Genomic DNA, 5,627 nt, shown 5'->3' with positions numbered 1-5,627 from the left:
AGCAGTATATTGCCAGCAAAACTAAATAAAACATATTTGCAGTTGCCACTGGCTCTTACTTCAGCCTCACACATGTTCATTCAATTCGATGGGTAGACACTGACCTGGAAATAAGCAGACATGAAGGTGTCGTCCACCACGACGATGATGTCTTTTATTGTGAGCATGGACGACATCCACACAGCCTTGGATATCAATGACTTTAATGGTGGGGTTTGTTGGTGTCTCAACCCAGACAAGCTATATTCACATAAAGAAAAGCACAATAGAAGAAAGCTGCATTAAACTGAACATGCAGGAGTTCAACAAAACAACTAGAAGCAGCAGCTTTATTTAGCACACATCATTGTGAGTTATTTCTTAAAACCCTTGAAATACTGCCATCAGTTTAAAAAAAAATCAATAAAGAGGCTGTCAGGACATAATGTGGTTTGCAGTACATAAAGTCACTTTCAATTTGTACAGTATATCTGACCGACAATTAATTAAGAATTAGCTTTCACAAATAGTCAAGTTTCCCTCCAGTACTGCCTCAATCATTTTCCAGCTTCATACAGTATACCTTAAAAGATATCTTGTCTCCAATGCATATAAAAACAAACACTGCATCAAACATAATTAACATACATAACTAACAGTTTCAAAAGCTGTGTGCTCCATAAAACCCTAGCTCAGTTTGAAGACGATCACCTGATTTTTTTGTACAAGCTCTTTGTTAAAACCAGTTTTACTCCGTTCCTTTGGGCGTCAGGTTCTAATCCAGTCATGTAACATTCATTATAATACAAGTACTGATAATTATTACTTGCAGCAAAATCAACTGAATTCTGATGTTTAAATGCAAAACTGATTCATCTCTTGCATTTATTTCATGTTTATCATGCACACTCACCTCCATATACATCATTCATACAGATGATGTTGTCCCCACTGTGGTTGCCAGACCCAAAGCCAGAGAGAGACCTATAGAAGGGAGGCAAGGTACCAGTAATAAATTAAAAAAAAAAAAAAAAAAAAAAAAAAAAAATCTGTGAATTCAAAATAACATTTACAGTAGCTGAATTTAACCCTATGTAAGTTCAGGAATAAATATGTCATGGATGAAAAGACTTCTATTGCTTGAGCCATTCCAGGTTAGCTTCCAAGTAACTTATACTTAATGTTGAATAGGCAAGCTTCTATATAGAGATGTAACGAGCCCTTAGTAATACTATATATTATTGCAAGGAATACAGTTATCACGTTTACGAACAATATAGCATTTATGTTAATGTACTGTGTGCAAACACCATGAGATTTTTTTTTTTTTTAAGTACAGGACACCATTCCTTTAAAAAAAAGTCTGGCTATTTGTGGTTAATTTTCTTCACTCTATCCTTATTTAAAAACCACAACCCTAAACCTAGAACCTTTTTTAAATAAACATAAGTGTATGTGTAACAATAAATGGTAAATCTTAAGACATGCAAAACAATGTACTGGAGATGTTTTTTTTTGTTTGTTTTTTTTTAACTGGCAGTGGTAGGTCTGCGTTTTGCCTCATCTAAACTGTAAGTTACAGCTAACCCTAATATTAAAATGTAAAACCTTGTCATACTAATATTATGAGTGCAGCATGTCTATTACTGAAACATTTTAATTTTGATTAAAGATTGACAACATTTTGAGGTGTAAAATCATTTAATACATAAATAAATCTCAGCGATCACACATAAACTACATCTGATTGACAACGATGTTATAGAAACATAAAAAGGCGGGTTTAAAACAATTTACCATATGAGTCGCCGATCACACATTTTAAAGTTCATACGAAAAGACAGTGGCACGAACACACACCAACACAAACAGTCTTGCAAATAAAACGCTCAGATTAAAATAAAAAGCCATGCAGTGAACCTCCCCTTTAATCAAACTGTTACCCTGTGTTACTTTTGCATACTGCACTTGCGCGATCAATTTATTTCCTATGACACCGGGACTTCTCAATTCAAAAGATTTACCTACCAGCACTTTTTTTTTTATTCAAATGTAGTGCATTTAAATGGGCTGGTTTTAGCTATCTGCACAGAAACTTATCACAAGCAATGGCTTGAGTACCGCACCATTTTATAATCAAACTAGTGCGCGGCTGTCAGCGGCATTTACGAGCCATGTAGTGTAATGTTATTTGTCCCAGGTGCAAGGCTGACTAGAGACAAAGTATAGACTACAACTCTCAGAGTGCATTGTAAAACAGCAAAGGAACTTGCTCAACAGCACAACTCGTAGACTTTTAAGAACATAAGAACATAAGAAAGTTTACAAACGAGAGGAGGCCATTCGACCCATCTTGCTCGTTTGGTTGTTAGTAGCTTATTGATCCCAGAATCCCATCAAACAGCTTCTTGAAGGATCCCAGGGTGTCAGCTTCAACAACATTACTGGGGAGTTGGTTCCAGACCCTCATGATTCTCTGTGTAAAAAAGTGCCTCCTCTTTTCTGTTCTCAATGCCCCTTTGTCTAATCTCCATTTGTGACCCCTGGTCCTTGTTTCTTTTTTCAAGTCGAAAAAAAGTCCCTTGGGTCGACATTGTCAATACCTTTTAGAATTCAGAATGCTTGAATTAGGTCGCCGCGTAGTCTTCTTTGGTCAAGATTGAATAGATTCAATTCTTTTAGCCTGTCTACATATGACATGTCTTTTAAACCCGGAATAATTCTGGTCGCTCTTCTTTGCACGCTTTCTAGCGCAGCAATATCCTTTTTGTAGCGAGGTGACCAGAACTGAACACAATATTCAAGATTAGGTCTTACTAATGCATTGTACAGTTTTAACATTACTTCCTTTGATTTAAATTCAACACTTTTCACAATATATCCGAGCATCTTGGTGGCCTTTTTTATAGCTTCCCCACATTGTCTAGATGAAAACATTTCTGAGTCAACAAAATCTCCTAGGTCTTTCTCATAGATTCCTCCTTCAATTTCGGTATCTCCCATATGATATTTCTAATGCATATTTTTATTTCCTGCATGCAGTACCTTACACTTTTCTCTATTAAATGTCATTTGCCATGTGTCTGCCCAATTCTGAATCTTGTCTAGATCATTTTGAATGACCTTTGCTGCTGCAACAGTGTTTGCCACTCCTCCTATTTTTGTGTCGTCTGCAAATTTAACAAGTTTGCTTACTATACCAGAATCTAAATCATTAATGTAGATTAGGAATAGCAGAGGACATAATATTGATCCCTGTGGTATTCCACTGGTTACCTCACTCCATTCTGAGGTTTCTCCTCTAATCAGTACTTTCTGTTTTCTACATGTTAACCACTCCCTAATCCATGTACATGTGTTTCCTTGAATCCCAACTGCGTTCAGTTTGAGAATTAATCTTTCATGCAGGACTTTGTTAAAAGATTTCTGGAAATCTAAATAAACCTTGTCATATGCTTTGCAATTATCCATTATCGATGTTGCATCCTCAAAAAAATCGAGCAGGTTAGTTAGACACGATCTCCCTTTCCTAAAACCATGTTGACTGTCTCCCAGGATACTGTTATCATATAGGTAATTTTCCATTTTGGATCTTATTATAGTTTCCATAAGTTTGCATATAATAGAAGTCAGGCTTATTGGTCTATAGTTACCTGGTTCAGTTTTGTTTCCCTTTTTGTGGATCAGTATTACGTTTGCGATTTCCCAGTCTGTCGGTACAACCCCTGTGTCAAGAGACTGTTGCATGATCTTGGTTAGCAATTTGTAAATAACTTCTTTCATTTCTTTGAGTACTATTGGGAGGATCTCATCCGGCCCAGGGGATATGTTTATTTTAAGAGCTCCTAGTTCCTTTAACACTTCTGCCTCGGTTATGCTAAAGTTATTTAAAACTGGATAGGAACAGGCTGACATGTGGGGCATGTTGTCCATATCCCCCTTTGTAAAAACTTATGAAAAGTAATCTTTTAATATATTTGCTATTTTTTTTTCTTCGTCTATGATTTTGCCATTTGTATCTGTTAGACATTTAACCTCCTCTTTGAATGTTCTCTTGCTGTTGTAATATTGGAAAAAAAATTTGGAATTGGTTTTAGCCCCCTTAGCAATGTTCATTTCTATTTCTCTCTTGACCTTTCTAACTTTCTTTTAGAGTCCTCTACCTTGGGGTAAAGGGTGGTGGAATGAAAAGAAAGATTCCGGAAGAGGACTCAGAAGTAAGACAGAGTACCAATTCTCACTTATGTGAGGTGGGGGAAAAAAAAGGTGCTTCAGAAAGACCTTGTGAAAGCTGCAATGCCGGCGATTACAGAGATGCGACGGTAACAAACCCACTCACTGCTGGACAACGCAGCAAATGCAGTATTTCTGCCACACGATAACACAAGATTGGGGTGCTTACCGAGTCAAGGGTCGTTCACACTTGCGCCACGCAAGTATTGAAGAAGGCAGCTCAATCGTATTTTTTTTAAGACAGCGAAAAGGGTGAGAGAGAAAATGGACGCAGTAGATGAGGAAGATACTTTGGCGCTCTTGTGCTTTAACAAAAAACGAAAACAACAAACAAGAAAGTGGGCACACAAAATAAATAAATAAATAAATAAATAAGAACCTGATTCACCACTTTTGACACTGCCGATGTTCCCATCCTGTAGCTGATGGCTATTGTTTTAAATGAATCCCCCGTGGCAAGGAACCTACGTTATTTAGTTCACCTACATTGTTTAATAAGAAGTCCAAAATGAGTCTCTTGTTGATCCCGTTGGGGAATACCTGATGGCATATTTAGATAAACATAAATAAAATTAAAATAAATAAATAAATAAATAAATAATATATATAATAATAATAATAATAATAATAATAATAATAATAATAATAATAATAATAATAACAACAGCAACATGAGGGATTAGGCTTATCACAATTTGTAAAAAATGCAAACATTAAATAAAAATGAAATAATCGTTTAGACTCTGTTATGTCCACTTTTTTCTATGGTTTATTCTAGCAGGCAACAAAAACAACAGTTTTATAGTAAGCCTAATATATAATTTTAAAGTTATTTATTTAGTTATTAACCTTTCTACACATGCTATATACAAATGTGTTGTGTTATTACCTTAAACAAATAGCCAACCTCTCCCAAGGACTGAGGGCATCCCTCCAGTGTGTATTGTTTTTGTGAAGTTGTGGTCCGGTGATGCTAAGCAACTCTGAAGTACTGAAAAAATCTTGTACTGTCTAGTTCCCTTTCAAGTGGAATGACAACCATTACTGAATGGGAAGAACCTCTCTGACCCGTCAATCACTGAGCATATATAAAAAAGCTGCCCTGTCAGGGCCTTGCTGTGAGGAGGAAATCCCTCCCACCGTCCTGCTGAAGAGGGTCGACCTCACAGTAGTCACTTAACCTCCTTGTGCTCCATCTTTCAGGTGAGATCTTCTTGTAAGTGACTCTGCACTTGATGCATAGTTCACACACCGTCTCTTGTAAAGTGATTAGAGATGGTGGTCCACTATGAAAGGCGCTATATAAAAATAAAGATTATTATTATGTATTATTATCTCTAGTATGTCAATAGGAATGCATGGGCGGGGTCATGTATTTTTTTCCAGTCTTGAGGATCATTTCCAAGTTGCGTCTG

This window comes from Polyodon spathula, chromosome 14, assembly GCF_017654505.1.
Source record: "Polyodon spathula isolate WHYD16114869_AA chromosome 14, ASM1765450v1, whole genome shotgun sequence".
NCBI classification, from domain to species: Eukaryota; Metazoa; Chordata; class Actinopteri; order Acipenseriformes; family Polyodontidae; genus Polyodon; species Polyodon spathula.
Note: the sequence above shows the minus strand (reverse complement) of the source record.